This window comes from Bacillus rossius, chromosome 1, assembly GCF_032445375.1.
Source record: "Bacillus rossius redtenbacheri isolate Brsri chromosome 1, Brsri_v3, whole genome shotgun sequence".
In the NCBI taxonomy this organism is placed as follows: domain Eukaryota; kingdom Metazoa; phylum Arthropoda; class Insecta; order Phasmatodea; family Bacillidae; genus Bacillus; species Bacillus rossius.
The window spans coordinates 258082938-258103999 of NC_086330.1; the positions used below are offsets into that span (position 1 = coordinate 258082938).

At 36.1% G+C, this 21062-nt stretch overlaps 1 long non-coding RNA gene across 1 annotated transcript in view; it reads left to right on the plus strand.

Annotated features, from left to right (window-relative positions):
• LOC134527510 (uncharacterized) overlaps window positions 1-20551 on the plus strand; it is a 103390-nt gene extending 82839 nt beyond the window's left edge. The window contains exons 2-3 of the long non-coding RNA XR_010074206.1: window positions 18209-18306; window positions 20202-20551. This is a non-coding gene — a long non-coding RNA (uncharacterized LOC134527510). The remainder of the gene's footprint in view (window positions 1-18208; window positions 18307-20201) is intronic.
• Window positions 20552-21062: the final 511 nt, after the last annotated feature.

Below are 21062 nucleotides of genomic sequence, written 5' to 3' on the forward strand. Positions count from 1 at the left end.
TATATTTCTTTGATTCAGTAAATATAATTTTACCTACATATCGCTTATTTTTTTTTTAATTAATGCCCTATATTCCTCAAGGTACTTATACTTAATTTGATATCGTAAAATGATCATGTAATTAGACACAAACACCTAAAATATCTGCTTCCATGCAGCTTTTAAACACAGGAACGCAAACACGAACACTAAGAAATGATATTATACACAAACACCTAAATATCTGCTTCCATGCAGTTTTAAACACGAATACACAAACATTAATTTATTTAGTATGTTTACATGTATGATAGGACTATGAAAAATTTCTGGTCAGCTAAGATGGAGTAATAAATGTTTTTTTAAATTATCATTACTTTAACTAACGCATCCACAACGACAGTATTGATAACATATATTTTAGTTAAAACCTATAAGTGATAATACTTTAAGAAAAAATGTCGGTTACAACAACAAAGTGACTGTGGATTTTGTGGATCTTGTGGATTCTGTGGATTTTGGTCTATAAGGTTCATAACAATGTTGGTAGAGAATTGTAACTCGACCTTACATACACTAACATACTTTAGAAACCTACAACCGATGACGACACCCACCAGATGAAATCAAGATGGTAGTCTCCACTAAATAAGATGGCTGCCTCCAGCAGACAACGATGGTAATTTTTTTTTCCTGATTTTCTAAGTTAATAATTATGATTTTCCAAGATGGTGGATGTAACGAAAAATTGTAACAGGAATGAGTGGGGTGTTCGATGACGATGTCATTGTAACAGAGGGGTGGGGGTGCTAGATGATGTATTTGTAATTTAGAGGAGTGGGGTGTTCGAAGCGTAGGTTTTTAATTAAAATTTTATTAAATAATATTTTTAATTTTATTTTAAAATTTTGATTATTTAATTTTTTTAAATTTTAAATTTTTTTCATTAAAATCGGATAATAAATAAAGATTTTCAAGATGGCGGACGAAACTCAAAATGGCGGAATGATCTAGAAAACAAAATGGAGGAAAGTTCTAGAAAAACAAAATGGCCTCCGGGTTTAAAGGTCAAGGTCAAATCCAAGATGGCTGCAGGAAGTGATGTAATCCAAGATGGCCGCCGGAAATGACGTAATCCAAGATGGCCGCCGGAAATGACGTAATCCAAGATGGTCGCCGGAAGTGACGTAAACCAAGATGGCCGCCGTGGCTCCCCGGCTCCCCCACCACCCACCGGTGTCCCCATACATACTATAATTACCTACTTATGGGAACGTAATAGTTCCCGGTATCGCTGTCACACGCTCCCGGCCGAGCATATGAGGAAACGGCGGCAGCCCCTTCTCAGTCGCACCTTTGTTTCCGTGCCATGTGCGTCTCTGCCTGAGGACGGGAGCAGATAACAGTTCCCGAAACGTCGCTTGTTTCTGTTTAGGTAAAACTATTGTATTTGTTTGTTTTTTCGTTTTGTCATGTTTTTTGTCTCGCTTCAACTGTTGTGCTGAATTATTTTGGGTTTCAATATTTTTGTGTTGTCATCATTTGTGGGGATTTTTTCGTTCTCTTAGTACATTTTTCTTTGTTTTTTCTTTGTTTGCTGACCATATTCCTGTTTCGGAATATTTTGTGGTGTTCATATCCTTGTTGACAACAGCAATTGTTTGCTTAATTTTGTGTGTTTTTTGTATCTTTTTTTGAGTATTTTTATTTTTATTTTTATTTATTTATTTTATTTATTAGTTTTTCTTCAACAGAAAAAGTTCTTAGCAATGGCGTATGTCCAAAAACTTACATCAAATCAAGTCTTGTTTTACTTGCATTTGTATAATGTAAAGCAATAAAATAAATAATTTAAATTATAAGAATTTAATGTTTTTATTTCTAGTATTATGATTTCTTACTAAGACTTAGATCTCGTAACTTGTGCATCCTTTTTGCCTTTTTTAGTTGATGGAGCTTCCTTATTCGATGATGCATCCAAACTGTGCTGCCTTTTCGTTGGCGGTGCTTCCAAATGTGCTGTCTTTAAGTTGTCGGTGCTTCCAAATGTGCTGCCTTTACGTTGTCGGTGCTTCCAAATGTGCTGCCTTTACGTTGTCGGTGCTTCCAAATGTGCTGCCTTTTCGTTGTCGGTGCTTCCTTATTCGATGGTGCATCCAAAATGTGCTGCCTTTTCGTTGTCGGTGCTTCCAAATGTGCTGCCTTTTCGTTGTCGGTGCTTCCAAATGTGCTGCCTTTTCGTTGTCGGTGCTTCCAAATGTGCTGCCTTTTCGTTGTCGGTGCTTCCAAATGTGCTGCCTTTTCGTTGTCGGTGCTTCCAAATGTGCTGCCTTTTCGTTGTCGGTGCTGCCAAATGTGCTGCCTTTTCGTAGTCGGTGCTGCCAAATGTGCTGCCTTTTCGTAGTCGGTGCTGCCAAATGTGCTGCCTTTTCGTTGTCGGTGCTTCCAAATGTGCTGCCTTTTCGTTGTCGGTGCTTCCAAATGTGCTGCCTTTTCGTAGTCGGTGCTTCCAAATGTGCTGCCTTTTCGTTGTCGGTGCTTCCAAATGTGCTGCCTTTTCTTCGTCGGTGCTTCCAAATGTGCTACCTTTTCGTTGGCGGTGCTGCCTTTTCTTTGTCGGTGCTTCCAAATGTGCTGCCTTTTCGTTGCCGGTGCTTCCAAATGTGTTGTATTTTCGTTGATGGTTCTTCTATTTTTAATGTTGTTTTGACTCTAGTATTATTGTAAATGGTTCTTGATTTGACTAGCGTATTATTCCATACGGTGCATGTATATAAGCGAGTCTTAGACAACAGGACGCTCAGTTTGTTACTGACGTCGTCGGTGTAAGGATCACCTAGTTTGTTTCATCTGGTGCATTAATCATGTAATTACCTGTTCTTGCGAACTCGATGGCATCTTTACCGACTTAAACGATGAACTCGATGGAGGTTGTACCATCGACTACGGGAACCATGACGTCAGCGTCGACGATGGTGGAGCAGATTCCGTTGGCAACGTCGATGTCAACACTGGAGGAGACTTCAACAGACGTGGTACCGCCAGCAGAAGAGACTTTAATGCTGCTAGTGCTGGCTACACAGGGAAACTCGACGAACTTCGTTTCACCCTCGATGGAGACTTCAATGACTGGTGATTCAACAACGACTAACGAACATCGGTGTCGTTACTGTGATAAGATTTTCACAAACAGCAGCAATGCTCGACGACACGAGAATAGAGAATGTGCTAAGAACCTATATCGTAAAATGTTTGATTGTGAGAAATGTCACAAGCAATTTGCAAGACAAGATAATATGAAAACGCACATGAAGACATGCAAAGGTCCTGCTGCGCGGCAGAAAGTAAAGGTTTCGGTGCAACAACGATGCATTGATGTTCATAAGAGTATGCCTAGAGATGGCGCAACTGCGGCAACGTTAGTATCTGGATCGGGTCTGAAAGGCTCGTCTTCATCACCCCGGTATCCTTGCAGCTACTGTGATATGACGTTCGCATTTGCTCATGATGCATGAAGACATGAACGGAGTAAATGCAAGAAGAATCCATCCCGTATAAAGTTTCGCTGTGATGAGTGTCATGAATGGTTTATTCGAATTGATAGTTTGCGACGACATGTGAAAAATTGCAACGGTAAGGTCCGTGTGTCTGCTGAAGAATTACCTGTAGAAATTTCGACTCCTCGCTTTAGATTGGAGACTCGTAAGAGAACAAGCAAGAAAACCGATGTGCAGCAACCGATTGCTATAACGTCTGGACTAGAAAATAAACCTAAGACTGTGTTCGGCGCATTACAAGTGAATGATAATGGGTTCTACTTGGCGCAGTCTGCATTTCGTGGAACATTGAAAGACTACTATTATTTAAATACGTTAGGTGAGTCGAAAGACATTTGTAATTTTCTTGACGATATCAACGAGAACATAATCAATCAACTTACTGATGACGTAGCAACAAACGGTCCATTAAAATATAACTTGTGGTTGGACTGTATATATGGAAAGCCATATCCGTTCGATGACGAAGTGAAGAAGTGTGCATTCAAGACATCGGCTGCAGTAATTTACAGTTCTAACGATGTGAAGCAAACTGTTAAAAATGGTATCCAGAAACTCTGTCAAGAAGAGGAGAACTATGTCTGTAAAGGTTCTGGCTGGACTCTGTCTAGTATAAACCGATTGGAGCTAAGAATTAGTCATTTCACGCCTATGCGGACATAAATGTTTATAAGATTGCTGACCTTCGCAAGTGGTCCTGTAGTAGAATATATATTATGTAATAAAATTTATTTTGTGAAAGAACTTGTGGTGTTTAATTCCTCGAACCTGCCGCTATTATATTATGTTTATTTTTTTTTATCTTCATTCCGAATCGTACCAATGGGCCTAAGTCGATCTAATTACTCATTTTATTGATTGTAAATTTATTTAATGATTTCTGAACTTTTCCCCGAATCTCTAGCATTACAATTACGATTTTTCCAAGATGGTGGTGTTGATGGCTTATAGGATGATGGTAGTAGAGGTTTTAAAGTCTCTTTAAGAATGTTGAACATGGTATAATGAAATTATTATTTTTTTACATAAAATTAAACATTATTGCATCGATCAGGTATCGAACCAAGGACGGGAATCCAGCGATTCAATATGTAAATTAATGGGTGATTTATTTAATGAATTTTGGAATTTTTCCCGAATTCCTAGCTAAATAACTACGGATTTTCAACATGGCGTCCAAATGACAAGATGGTGGGTGCCACAGTAATAATAAATGATTACTGCACTCTAGCGGGTAAGAATTAAACTAACATGGTGTCAGCGCACTCTAGCCAACGATAACAAGATGGTGGGCGTAACAAAACATGCTACAATTATATAATCCAAGATGGCGACAATAACGATACGTGCAACAGTGGTTTATAAGTACTATTCTGTTTAATTTATATTATTTAATTCGATTAGTTAATTTTTTTAATTTTTTTTGGAATTTTACCCGATTTTCTAACATAAAAATTACAGATTTTCAAGATGGCGGACATGACGTCATACTAGGTGAAGATATATATACTTTGAAATAAGTGGTGGGGTCAGTCTGACAGCATCCACTGTGAGGGAAGGATCGGTCGCCATTTTTATTTTTTTGCTCTCGCCGGGTTCGAACCGAGGACTCCAAACTCCGTGTCGTAAATGTATATTTTTTAATAAATATTTTTATTAAATTTTTATTATTTGAATTTTTTTAATAAATTAAATTTTTTTTATTAAAATCGGATAATAAAAAAGTTAAAGATGGCGACCGTAACGAAAATTGCAACGGTGACGACATAATCCAAGATGTCGGTCATGGTATCCTTATTCCTAGAAATGGCTTAACTGAGGCTTGAGTTAAGGATGCTTAAGCCAGTTTTAGGAATTTTCAGCCGCTGGGATTTTTAAGGACTAAAAACGGGAATTTTTCCCTCGAAACGGGAAATTTTTCCCTCGAATTGAGAAATTTTTAATTTGTGGAATTTTTTGAGATTGTTTGGCGGAACTTTTTTCCACAGAAATGGAAATTTTGGCGATTTTTGAGGAATTTTGGGCAAATTTTGCCCAATTTTGGCGGATTTTGGCGATTTTTGAGGATCAAATTCAAGGTCAAGGTCAAAGGTCAAGGTCACATCCATCCAAGATGGCCGCCGTGATGTCACAATCCAATATGGCGGAGCCGGCTCTCGGCTCCACAGCCTGAAGCCTGATCTCGGACATACATTCGTATACTACTAATGTATATATACAATGTATATATCTCAATTTATAGAGGAAGGGAGCCAAATATGGAATACGTTCCTAATATGGAATACTTACATTTCCAGGAAATTCAACGTGGCAGAACTGTACCATATAGCCAAGTGGGAGCTCATTCATGGCCATATCTTTTGTATGTGCCAGCAGTTCAGTATATATGCGTTGTTTGCCTGAGGTGGTCGACTTTTCGTTTTTTATCCTCTAAAATGTTGTGCAAGGTAAGTGCCGTATACAGATTAAAAATATCTAATCCCTTTTACGCTTAGTATTTAATTACTAGTTGGCTAGTGGAAGGTTTAAACTGTGATAGTTGGTTATAGTTCAAGCTATTCATTTATGTAGTGTTGGAAATTTCACAACTTATATAAAAATCTGGTAATGTACCTATTATGGAATACTTTTGTGTTCCTAATATGGAATACTATTGATACAGTATATTTAAGTGTTCTGACAATTACTAATTTTATTTACAGAATTATGTCTGGCCGGAAAAAGAAGCACAGTAGTCCACAACGAAAGAAGTGGAATGCCGATGACATGGAGAAAGCAATAACATAAGTGAGAAGTGGTTCAATGGGTTATAAAAAGGCAGCAACTGCATTTAATGTTGCACGAACTACTTTGTTTCGTCTGGCATCGAAAAATGACGAAACATCAGCGCAAGCAAGTAAATCGAACCTAGGCAGACGTCCAGTGTTTCCGCCAGAGCTGGAAAAAAGGTTAATAGATTATATATTAATAATGGAAAAAAATTCTATGGTCTAACAAGGCGTGATATCAAAAGGCTAGCGTACCAGTTGGCAGTTGTTAACGGCATACAAAATCCATTTTCCAAACAACATGAGACAGCTGGTCGCAAGTGGCCTGACTTATTTATTAAGTGTCACAAAGATGTCATCACAATCAGAAAGCCCACAGGAACATCCTTTAACAGAGCTAAGAGATTTAATAAAGCAAATGTGGCAGCATTTTTCGATTTACTTGAAGGTGAATTTGAAACGTACAACTATCCTCCAGATAGAATGTTTAATGTCGACTAAACTGGCCTCTCTGTTGTTCAATCAAAAATACAGTCTGTTCTTGCTTTAAAGGGCAGCAAGCAAGTCGGGTCACTCACATCAGCAGAAAGAGGTTTACTTATCACGGCAGTCACATGCATGAGTGCAGGAGGAACATTTGTTACCCCCTTACTTATAATTCCAAGGAAAAATATGAGTGCTCTTCTAGAGCATTGTCACATGTCATCCTAGTGGCTGGATACAGTCCAATATTTTCACACAGTGGTTTCGTCAATTCATTTCAAAAGTAAAACCGTCCAAAGAGGATCCTGTATTATTGATACTAGATGGCCACTACACACATGCCCGAAATATCGAGGTTATTGACCTCGCACGTGAGAATGGTGTAAGCATTTAGTGTTTACCACCGCATTCAACACATCGCATGCAGCCACTTGATAAATCTTTAAAGGCCTATTACAGTGAGGAATTACGCCTGCATATGAGGTTAACTGGAAGACCAGTGACACATTATGATATAGCAGAATTGTTTGGCAAAGCTTATTTAAAAGTCCAGACTGGTTGTATTGATGTTATGGATTTAAAAAAACAGGACTCTATCCGGTGAATCGTGTAGTATTTGAAGACAAGGATTTCCTTGCTGCTGAGCAAGAAGATATTGAAAATCCCACTGCAGTTACTGGACCTGCACTAACAATACACAACGATGGATCACAAACCAACGTCGTTGGGCCAGAGAAAATTGTTCCTATACCTCAAATGGCTAGACGGAAAGGCCCACAAAATGGACGAGCACCAGGGAAAGCAGCACTTTTGACATCGTCGCCATTTAAAGCCAATTTGGAGGAATCACTGAAACAAGTTCGTCAGAAAACTGTAGCTACCAATCACCAAAAGTGCACTAAATGTTCTTCCAAAAAAATTAGGAAGGCTTCTATACCAGAAGCTAACCTTCAAATACAATATACACAGCCTTCATGAAGCGGATTGGTTTCACATAAGAAGCAAAAACGGACGAAAACGAGACATGACAGTGTTTCGGATGAAGACACAATCAGCATAAGTGATGCTTCAGACCCTGATTTGCAAGAGGTTGGAGTAATGAGACCTAATGACGAAGATGCTACGTGCTTTTATTGTGATAGCAAGTTTTCACAGGATCGAAAAGGTGAAATGTGGATTCCGTGTTTCGAGTGTCAACAGTGGTGCCACTGTGACTGTTCTGGTGCAGAAAACGACATGTTTGTGTGTGAATATAGCAAATACTGATTTGCATTTACATATATGTACGTATTACCTGAAAATTTATTAAATTCAAAATACATGTAATTAAAGTCATTTGTGGCACAAAATGACAGTTTGTAAACTAAATGAACACAATTCCATATTAGGTACCACTTTTTCCAATGGCCTAACAGTATATCTGTAAATAAAAAAATTCACCATTTTAAATGTCATAAGACTTTTGGGTTCTAAATATTATTGCATCATAAAAAAAATGTGTGTCCAACAAATAACCATTACCTTGTAAGAAATATATAAAAACTGACATTATTATAAATCAAAATCATAAAGGTAACCCTATATTTGGCTCCCTTCCTCTACTTATATATAAACCTTTGAGTTGATGGTTTTGAAGTCTATGGACCATGGAATGAAACACTATTTAAAAATGTTCCGTAAGTCGCACCATGGTAACGGCTACAATAGATAGTATTTCTTTGAAATCTACCTGAAAGTAACGACTCTTTTTTGTCTCTTTACCTATGTTATTTACACCCTTTGCAGTAATGGCTAGTTACATAAATTTACTTTATACAAAAGTTTTCAACAATATTAACAAGTTGAACGAAAATGATCTTTAATTCGATAGAGTACAGTAAATATCTAAATAAACACCCTAACACCTGTAAAACTGAGCTTACTGGTGTTAGCGAGGACGAGCACTCAACATCAGAAAAATGTATTATTATATTAGAAGAATAATATGACCTCTAAGAAGGTGAAATAACTCATGCTAACAACCTATACCAGAACTCACTATTTATTTGGAATAAAAAGCTGGCGAAGGTAATAAATAGACACTGGAAGAAGAAAGTTCCATCTCCATTGAGAATGAAGAAATATTGACTTTAAATTCTAGTCATCCCTGTAAACGTGAGATTAACATATAAGCAGTGTTGTTAAAAGTACTCGGAAAAAGTAATTGGGCTCAATTACAATTACTGTGGTGATAATGTAACTAATTACAAGTAAAAATTACTTTACATAGAAGTAATCAGTAAAATTACAATTACAATTACAATTACTTTCCGCTACCATTTTAAAACTGACCTACGATTCAATTTTTTTTACACTTTGTTACATTAATAAACATACATACATACCTATATGATTTGTTAAAAAAGTGATTTCATGTAATTATTAAATTTATTATCTTAAATTAAATGAATAATATTCGAGGACAAATTTGCTTGCATAACATCAAAAGACTTTATACAAGTAGTGGAATTGACCTTACAAAACAATTGCACTTTAAAGTTCTCATCAGATAGATTCCCTCTCTTGATGGCAAAAACATCTTTGTCCAACACTAAAAAGACGCTCAACGGGAGCACTTGACAGCAGCTATGTGTTAAATTTTTAAAATGCATATTTTAGGATATGGTAATGTTGGAGACACTGCAAGTCACTATGGTTCTTCATTTTTGATCATAGATGTTGTGCATACGATCGTAGCACTACAAGTGTAAAATTATAAACTTTACTAATACAAAAGTGTATCATCTTCTTGCTCTTAATTGTATTCATTATACGTTCCGAGAATAAAAGTAATGGCAAGTAAATATAAAGTATCGATTACCTTAATGTATCGATTACAATTAATGTTATGTATTCCGATTACAAGTACGAATTACATTTTTTAAATGTAATTCGTTACAAGTACAAATTACTTGAAAAGTAATCGTTACAAGTAATCCGATTACTTGTAATTCGTTACTTAACAACACTGCATATAAGTACCTGAAGCTAACTAATTCGAAGACTGTGATAAGGCTCTGAGACTAAAACTATGGAAACGACGAGTAAACACATATATAAATTATCCTGCACTGTAAGGCTGCAGCACTAGGAACTGACATACTCTGGAATATAGTCGATTTAAAATTGTAGTCTTAGACTAAGTGCAGCTCCTTCATTACACCGAATCTGCAGACAAGGTTTTTGACTAGTTAATTAACCACGGTTGTAGCTTCCTAGTAAGAAATAGAATAAGTTCCCGCCCATTTACTGAAATAATCAATTGCTACCAGTATATACCGGTTAACACAGACTTGGGAAATGGCCCAGCAGTGTCAATACCTACCCTCTGAAATGGGGCTATTTCCTCTATGACTATGGTACAGTAGCTCATTTCTGGCTAAATATGTTTAAAATTGCTTACACTAAGCCTCTACATCCTGATAGCACCTCAATCAGTAAGAGAACTGACTAATCTTTGCTAGATTTTTATTTACTCCAAGATGACCACCCAAGGTCCAATGATACATTTTTTCAGCACTTCTGGTACTAGGCTGGTCGGGAGGAGTAGCTGCATGGTAACCATTTTAACATTTGGACTCTCCCATGCCCTCTTCTCTAACCCATCCACCATCCTTAAGATATACCATGGTGCCCAATAAAATTTCACAGTCCTTCTTTCAGTGGATATATCATGTCATGATGGACATCCTGTAGGAATCTCTTACCAGCCTAAAATGTACCCTAGGTAAGAGTTTTGTTACTGTGCTACCTTTAGGCTGGCGTGCTCCCTTTTTATCATCGCTGCTAACGATAGTCCTACTTTGGATGTATTCAATTTCTTTGTTCTCCTCTACCCTTTTAAAATTATTGTAGTCTACATTTCATGGACTGCGAGAGAGCGCATCAGCATTGCTGTGAGTTCAGCCCTTTTTGTGTTAGATTAGGCAATTATACTGCTGTACCTGTTCATTTCACCTAGCAAGATGCCCTCTAGGTATTTTGAACTGCAACAGATACTTCAGTGTGGTATGGTCAGTGCGTACAAGGATTTTTCTCCTACATAAATACTGTGAATATTCTACAGGTAATTAACTACAGCTACAAGTATTTTCTTGTGGCGCAATTGTTGAACTCGGGCTCCGATAAAAGATTGCTATAATACCCGATGACGTGGCTCCATCCTGAACCTGGGAAAGTACAGCACCTAGCCGATCTCCGCTTGCATCCGTGTCAATGATATACTCTCTATGCTGATGGGTTTGGGCTAAAACACAATGCCTCCTCAAGGTCATGAAAGGCAGCCCCAACTCGATGCCCACAAAACTGTCTCTTTTTCTCAGTCAGACGATGCAGTGGTCTGGAAATTGCTGCTCACAATGGCACGAAGCAACTGTAATAGGACAAAACCATAAAAAAAACCTTACTTGATGTATATTTTAGGTTGAGGCCACGCCTTGACAGAATGGATCATCTCAGGGTCGGTTTGTACTCCATCCTGTGAAAAATTCGAAGGAAAAAAGTGTCTTTCTATGGACATTTGTCTGTTACAATGATTTTAGTTACACATATAGCACGCACTTACACCATCAAAGAAGGGTAAGGTCCGCACCTGGCTCAGGAGTTCAGAGAGCTGGTTGCGCCCAAATATAAAGTTCAAACACACTCAGAATAGTGAAAAGTGAATCCATATGGAATCTGCCAAATTTATTATTTTCCAGAAAGTTAGTTTATTCAAAATATGTTGCTCTAAAATAATACTATATATTAGTCAAATAGTAAATTAATAATAAATCTTGCGTTTTTCTTTATTACATTAAAAAACTTAAAAAAAAGTAATAACCCTAAAGTACCACCAGATCCCACTCCGAAACCAAATTGCATTTTTTTATTATATATATTTTTTCAAAACATATAAAAAAATAGCTTCAGATATTTGCGGATTCGGCTTCTGTTACCATTATTATTCGCTGATGTGGATGCCCTTCTAACCACGCATTTTTGACTTTCAGGTTTACTTAATTTTTGCAGAATCCGCAAACGATAAAAAAAAAATTCTTGCATGATAAAGGAAATTGTCCTTTGTGAAGACTGTATTAAATGAGAATATGAACGTGGCGAACGAAACTGTTTAATTAAACAGTGGTATCAAAATAATTCATGCATTAATATATTTTGCAGCAAAATTTAAATAAATCATTGTTAAATTGGTATCAAGGTTTAGAAAAAAGTAAACAAGTTAATAGAATTAAATAACATCAATCGGAAAATAATATGTTTGGTTTAACGTTGCTGTATCTTTCACAGTTGAAAATAAAGGTGCGGAGGTTTTAACTATACTGAAGACACTGCACTTAAATGTGTCGGACTATATCCGTGGTATTTTATGCCTACAACACTGCATACATTTCTTATTCATGGTCAAAAAATTGTAGATTCTTTAATACTATTATCGTATAAATGTCTGGAGAAGCTCAAGAATCGTGTAACAATACATTAAAAGATTTCGTGAAGATTTTGCATGAAAATGTGACCAAATAAAAAAAAATTAAGACGTTTTATGCCAGCTTTTAGTAACGTAACATCCACTGATCTCTAGTTTGCTAAAAATAACTTTAAAAAATCATTATCTTCATACGCGATTGAACTTTTCGATCCCACCTTCAGTTTCAGAATCATGTCTTCATATTACTTCGAAGGATACAAGTAACAATGGTAATGAAGAAGATGATGATAATGATGACAATCGGAAGCACAATAAATAATAAACACAATAGGAAACCTAGTAAAAATAACAAATGGAAGCACAATAAAAACAATTGGAAGCAAATACAAAAATGGAAGAAAATTCAGAATCAGAATAAGAATAAATGATGCTCAACAGAAAGGAAAATCAATAAAGGAAGCAAAAATGGAAGCACAATTAACGAAAAGGAAGCACATTAGGAAGCATATTCAGAAAAAGAAAACACATTTAGAACCACATTCAGAAGAAGAAATCTCATTGAAAGCACATTAAAAAAGGGAGTTGTATTACCAGAACAGCATCTTAGAAGCGGAAAGCGGGGAAAAAAAAAAAAAAATTTAAGCGAAATTACAATTTAACTTTTTAATTTTAAACAAAAACTGTTGAAACAAGTCATTAATGTATGTAGCAAGCTTCCCTCAGTTCTTTGAGCATTAAGGCTACTTCGTTGAGGTGTGAGTAGTTTCCTGCCCTAAGTGAAGCCATCAGTAGTCTCAGACGATCAACCAACATGTTAGGGTTTTTTCATGATGTACAATCAATCACTTCTGCTGCTGTCATATTCCTGGAATGTTTGTTACTTATATTTATAAGATCACTATTATCCCAGTGATCATCGAAAGCTTGATCAGAATAATTTTTTTTTCCTGCAGTTTCCATCGTTTTGGTATCAGGTCTTCATCACAGTCTTCAATCTTGGCAACCTTTGGTGCTTTCTTGTCACCAGCCTCAAAATCACTCTCACCATCATCGTAGTAGTCAGCAATTTCACCAGGATTACTGCAGGAATTTGAAAGCGATGACGTCCAAGATTCTTCATCGTCTACAATCTACCTGGAGCATCTATCTGAGATGGGCTTGAATGTATTCACAAATTTTCAAGCTAATGATTCTTCCATTGTCTTCAGTCTTCTTAAATCATCAGCGTACCTCAATTTAATTTCGGTGACGTGATCAGAAGAACTATAAACATTATTACGTTCAAGATAAGGAAAATTACTGTTGTCATGCAGCACTTTCGTCATAAGAATAGTAGCTCCGTCATTGTCCTTTATATTGTAAGTAGGCTCGACTTTACACTTTCTTCCGCATATTTTTAAGCTCTCTCTTCGTGTAAACGACTTGCTACACCGAACACAACTTACCATATTGTGTAATGGGTTTTTAGCCGTCATTCTTCTCATGTTGTCTAGAATTATTTCTCAGGACAAACTCTTTGCTGCAGTATCAACAGCGGTGTCATTTTGATACAGCTACAGGCAATCAACCAGGATCCATGTCTTCTGGGGGCTAATTAAATATGCAAACTGAGTGTTATGAATTGAAAGACTTACTTAAATAAAAATTTTAATATTTCGTGAGCGAGTTAATTTGAAACTTTGAAAGACTCATTGCCAAGTAATCCTGCTGTTAAACAACAAATGTCTCTACATGTTACGTGGAGGTAAATATTATTTATTTTTCCATTGGGCTGCAGGATGCTCACTAACGATCGCTTGAGAATGAGTGCTTAGCTAGACATCAAGAAGAAGGAAATTTGTCTTGCATGTCAATTTTTCTCACCTTGTCACGACCTTGACATACTTCCAAGGTCAAAGCCGACAGAATTTCCCCACACACACGCTTCCAAGAGTTTAATTACGTATAATTCGTAATTATGAGTTAATTCGTAGACTTCAAATTTACCGTTTGTGCACACTGTATTTTCATAAACCCCGAATCACACTGCCTGGCCATTTAACTGCTTCTACGTTTGTCTCAGTTTGTAAAAGCCGGAAATATATTTTAATATAATCGTTGAAACATTTTCCGTTTGCAAAATTACTTTATTATAATTGTTCGCTAGCAATTTAATCATCCGTAAAAAATTCGGGAACCATTCTATACATGTTAAATCTTATAGCTGAACCAATCGAAGCAACAGCATGCTACGTCACTATTATCCGTCCTTCTGAATTTGCGTATTTTCCGTTTACAACCACTTAAATATATTTATGCGTCGTCAACCTTACTTTACTCCACGATGCAGGCATGCAGAGGCGTTTCTCGTAACTCATGGGTGAGTTCCTCGCCGTCGTCAGCCGCAGGCAGGTCGGACCTCCACTTAGCGGCGAAATTACAGTCCGCCGGCCACCGATAATTCGCACCGCAGCACACTCTGACGCTGCTCGTTTGTTCTTGTACGTCTTCGGGAGCACTCAGCTCGTTCCGAAAACAATTGGAGCGAGAATATTTCGCAAGCATGCCTCAGGAAAGCGCAAATTACAACAAGAATAACATAATTTTTTTAAAAAAAAATGCAAAAAAATATTACTTTAACCATCCTATAAAATTCAGAAAAATAAAAATTATAATTAATAATATTGTTGAATAGTTTTTAAACACAGCTACTAAAACGTATTTAAATTTCAATTGCCAACCCAGGGAAAACGTTACCAGGAAACTGTTGACAATGAGTTAGCCTATTCAAAATAATTAATTAACTCTAGTTCACGAAATATTAAAAATTTTATTTAAGTAAGTCTTTCAATTCATAACACTCAGTTTGCATCTGTAATTAGCCCCCAGAAGACATGGATTCTGGTTGGTTACCTGTAGCTGTATCAAAATGACACCGCTGTTGATACTGCAGCAAGGAGTTTTTCCTGAGAAAGAATGCTGGACAACAAAAGAAGAATGACGGTTAAAAACCCATTACACTATATGGTAAGTTGTTTTCGGTGTAGCAAGTCGTTTACACGAAGAGAGAGCTTAAAAAGACACGGAAGAAAGTGTAAAGTCGAGCCTACTTACAATATACAGGGCAATGAGAGAGCTACTTTTCTTATGACGAAAGTGCTGCATGACAATAGTAATTTTCCTTATCTTGAACGTAATTATGTGTATAGTTCTTCTGATCACGTCACCGAACTTAAATTGAGGTACGTTAATAATTTAAGAAGACTGAAGACAAAGGAAGTATCATTAGCTTGAAAATTTGTGAATACATTCAAGCCCATCTCAGATAGATACTTCAGGTAGATTGTAGACGATGAAGAATCTTCGACGTCATCGCTTTCAAATTCCTGCAGTAATCCTGGTGAAATAGCTGACTTCTACGATGATGGCGAGAGTGACTTTGATGCTGGTGACAAGACCAAACACTTTGTTGAAGCACCTAAGGTTGCCAAGATCGAAGACTGTGATGAAGACCTGATACCAAAACGATGGAAACTGCAGGAAAAAATAATTATTCTGATCAAGCTTTCGATGATCACTGGGACAGTAGTGATCTTATAAATATAAGTAACTAACATTCCAGGAAGATGACAGCAGCAGAAGATATTGATTGCACATCGTGAAAAAATACAAACATGTAGGTCGATCGTCTGAGACTACTGATGGCTTCACTTAGGTCAGGAAACTACTCGCACCTCAACGTAGGAGCCTTCATGCTCAAAGAACTAAGGGAAGCTTGCTACATACATTAATGACTTGTTTCAACAGTTTTTGTTTAAAATTTAAAAAAATTAATTATATTTTGACTTTCAAAAATGATTGTATTATTCCTCGATTTCTGCTTCTAAGATGGAGTTGTCGTAAAACAGCTCCAATTGTTAAATATGCTTCCAAATTTGCTTCCTTTTTCCGAAATGGCTTCCAAATATTCTTCCTTTTATTGTTTGTACTTACAATTGTGGTTCCTTTTTATTTGTGCTTTTGTTTGGACTTCCATTTTTGATTATGCTTCGGATTGTTGCCTTTTTTGATGCTGCTTCCAGTTGTGCTTACTATTCGTTTCTTGAGCTTCCGATTGTGCTTTCTTCTTTAAATGTGCTTCCTTTACGATGTTTGAGCTTTAGATTGTGCTTCCTTTTTAAAATGTGTTTCTTTTTTTATGCACATTGACAAGTCTGTAGTCAGACCTTTATTGACCTCGTGGCTCGGAGATGCCTGGTCTAAACTTCTGACATTGGACTGCCTGTTTAAAATGTTGGCCGTGTATCATTGAAAAATACATTTTGTTTTGCCTACACACCTAACATTGAACAAGACCTGGTTGGAAGGTATTCCAAGAATCGAATAGTTAGACTTCAGTGTTAGGCACAATGACAACATTATCATTTCGTAGAATATTTATCTTTATAGAGTCGTTTTTCGCAGAGAGAATGATTAAGAAACTCCACCAAATGTAATAGGAAACAGAATTTAATTTAATGTTAAACTCCTGTTACTCTTATCACTGTTCGAGAATCTAACCAAGAACTGATCTCAATATAATCAATCATTATTTTAATAAGTTATTTGGTGGATTTTGGAATATTTTCCGAAATTCAAGTTTGATGAATATTGGCTTACTGCAGTCTGGTAGATGAGAAACTTAAGCTACTTTTAGAATTTGGAACATGATGTATTAAGTTAGTGATTTTTATCTAAAATTAAATTTTTGAATCAGTCAATGATAGAGCCAGGAACGAATATCCATGAATCAATTAATATTTTAAAAAGTGATTTTTTTCTATGATTTTTGGAATTTTTTCCAAATTTATTGATTAATAATTAGAGAATATCCTGATGGCGCCCAAAATTCAAGATGGCTGACGCCACAGTAATAAATGATTCTTGCACTCTAGTGGCTAATAATAACACTAATATTACAGCAACAAACTCTAACAAGTGTCGCATGAACGACATAACACTAGCACTTCTTGTATTAATACGAAATATAAGATGGTGGCAGTGCTCGCTAGCAGGTGATATGTGTTAACTAGTGCTCCGGGTAGCATGTAATAAAAAAATAAATATGGTAGCTCTGTCTAGAACAGGTGATGTCATTTATTATACCTTCAAATTCAAAAACTTACATGTCCGAATATGTGTTTAATAATTATTTAACGTATTTAATTGCTGAGCTGGTAATGGTCTCGATGGCCGTGAGGTTAAAGGCGTATATTTTGTAACTCTCGGTCAGAGCTGTGATGGTTCGAATCACAGCTCTTACAATGTATTTTTTATAAAAAAAATTAATTGATAAGTTTTTTATAGACCATTTCAGCTCTGGTAGGAAATTGAAATCGACCTTATGTGTTTGAGCCGGAATGATGCTGGCTCTATATAGGAACAATCATAAAAATGATAACGGAATACAATATGGCGGCCTACAGCAGATTATAAAAACAAAATGGTGGCCATGATATAATCCAAGATGGCGGCGTCCAACAGACGAAACAAGATAGCTGACTTGACATCAGAATTAAAAAAAAATTGTTGTGACATCAGATCCAAGATGACTGACATGATATTAGAATACAAGATGGGGGCCGTAACGAGCAGGGATTGAGAGTTCGACGACAAGTTGGCGGAATCCAAGATGGTGACTGAGGTTGAATTTCAGGGTCAATGTAAAGGTCAAATGTTTAGGTGAAATATCAAGGTCACCCAATATAGCCACCATGACGTCATTAGCCAAGAATGTGGCTGTAACAAAAGGTGCAATGGTGACTTCGTAATTTAAGATGGCCACCGTTACGTCATCTCAGATGTAGGTTCCAAGGCAACAGAAGCCGCCACCTCATACACTTTCCTGGAACTAGCGTCAGGACCCCATTCCTATACTGTTCACTATGTCTTTAAAATGTGCATTCCAAACACCTTAAACTTAATAGGTTATTTCTCAGCAGGTGGTATCAACGAGGAGTTGTGATCAGCATGACGAGTATGTGGCAGAGGACTCAGCCAGGACACATGTCCTTCGTGGTCACTACATCTTTCCTCAGTGAGTGTACATAGACAATTACTGATATTATAATTCATCAAGCTATAATTTATAGCTTGCAAATTTATTTTTTAGATTGTATAATTGAACTGTTTCATGAAGAAAAGTTTTTAATTCGCAATTAAGTTTTGCAAAAAAAAAACTTATGTAGTAAATGTACAGTTTTAGTATTCCTGGGTCACGTCCTAAGGACTCTCACAGACTTTTAGATTTATTATTAAGTTTTACTTACAAGCCAAACAGTTGCCTTTATGAAAAAGCTAAGTTATTCATTTTAAAACATTTACCGGTATATCATCCCTCTTACAAGTCCTTAGGACATGACCGCGAAAAGAAGAACCTTTTTCATGGATGTTATTTGGAAAAACCGAAAAATACATAAACCATAGTAAAACATAGCAGATTCAGTGTTATACATATTATGAGGTTTGTTTTACAGTATTTGGTTCTTATATAAGACTCATTAAGTGATTGAAACTATCAAGTATTCAGGTTGAATGTCTTTACAGCTTAGCGTTAAGTGCTATGCTCACGAGATGGCCACTCGTTGGAGGAGGGGACAAAGGAGGGTGGAAACAACAAATAAAGTAGCGAGTCGGACATATGTAACAATTATTAGCAGGTTTTTCGTTGTCATGTTTATTACAGTTGTGACCTGTGGACATCTATTGTGTAAGTACCGGTACTAAATTGTTTAGTTTTATCAGCCAGATGAAGTTTAAAATATTTTGTTTGATTGTTAAATATTAATTTTGAAGCATGAAGTATCACTTCTAAGGTGCGTGATGGTTACCTATGCAATTTTTTATTAATTTTGATAAAGTTTTTTTTAATATAGGTGCGTTCGTGTGTGTTTAATTAAAGTGGACATAATTATATAAATAAGAAAAAAAAACATTAATATAGTACATGTAGATTAAGGGAAACAACAGAGGTATCACGGAACAGAAATTAACTACCTATTGTTGGATATTCCAGTTTATATTCCATAATTTTAAGAAGCCTTTCGAATGCAATGTAGTACATTCATAACATATTGTTGTATTAAATTATGATCGCAATGCGATTATTAATACTGTTCCTTAAATAACATATTCCTCTAACCTCAATATCATCAGTATCATCTTTGTTAGTGTCCGTTAATATTGGTCGTATTTTACTTTCACATTACGCTTGCAAATTTTATATGTAAAATATCCTACTTTCATGTTAGGGGAGTAGGTACTATACGAGGCCATGTAGGTTAACAGAAACTTTATGAAACACGAGTCAAATTTTCGTGTTTAAACACCTTGTGTAATGTAAACCTTTATTCTAATTGAAAGTGCTTGATTGTAGTTACTGTTTTATGAAACTTCTACTTCTGTTTTCTCTCATTACAAAGAAATATAACTGTGACTTGAAAAATTGTGCTGTTACGAATTATAAAATTAAAACAAAATGCTGTTTCGGCAAAAAATTAAAAACGGCAATCTTGAAAATAAACCTATTACCAAACAACATGCTGCTAAACGATGCCTGAATCTTCGGGATTTTTGGGGACTAGAAAATTTTTAAAATGTAAAAATTAAAGGATAAAAATTATTAAATTAATTTCAATGCATTAATAGTGCAGATTTTACACCCCTCTCAGTGACTTCGATCACTGCAACAATTAAGATTAGATGAGCCGTTTCATCTACTAAAGTTACCTTTTTTTTTGCAGAATAAGACAAGAGCATCACACAGAATAAACAAACTGGTTCATCCACTTTCTAGTACACTCTCACCAAATCTCTAGATGAAATCAACCTATGCAGCACTTACGATAAGAAGAGAAGTCTAATTTCTCTGCCACTTCACTTTAAAAACAGAAGAACACCAGAGTAGATAAGACGGCTCTTCTAATATTTCAGTTTCGCCACCTGCCTCGATGACTTTGGCCCAGCAGCACATGGGTAAGAAGATCCGTATCATCTACTAAAGCAGTGTCAACAACTCTACTGCAGACCTCAACTCCAGCATCAATCAGGATACAACCGCCGACTCAACTACTAGTGCAGTATCACCAAATCACTAAATGACTCCAACCTCTGGAAAAAGTATATATACTTGAGTGTATATGTTAAAGTAATTATTTTATCAAAATTATGTCTTTTCTATATTTTGTGCATTTGTAGTAACAATACGAGTTTTTTCTTTGCTTTCATTTAGTACTTTTTTTTCGTAATGTGCTAATATGTTTTTAGTTCGAGTTAAAAAGGCGTGAAGAGGGTGTAAGTTGGTTTTTATAGAAATAAAATATATTTCTAAGAAAATCAAGCAGGAAGTAAGAAACTACAAACTAATAACCTACATAATAATTTGCGTACAAGGGGAAAACCAAGAGTCTTTTTTGTTTCATCATAAAAATCATAACTTCAAAGCTATCAAGCGAGAGGTGAAGCATTTGGTATCCTACTAATATTATAAACGCGAAAGTTTGTAAGTATGGATGTTTGTTACTCTTTCACGTAAAAACTGCTGAATGGATTTTAATGAAACTTTACAATAATATAGCTTATACATGAGAATAACACATAGGCTACATATTAAAATGAAAATCCATCCTTAAGGGCGTGGAAAAAGTGAAAATTTAATTTTATAACAGAAAAAATCATAGGTCATAGACATACAAATATGTCTGCCACACGATCATACACATAGTAAGGTCTTGCAAATTAATATTTTTCTCCTTGGTGAGACCATCCCGCTTAGTGGAGCTCGCAGCGGTTAGG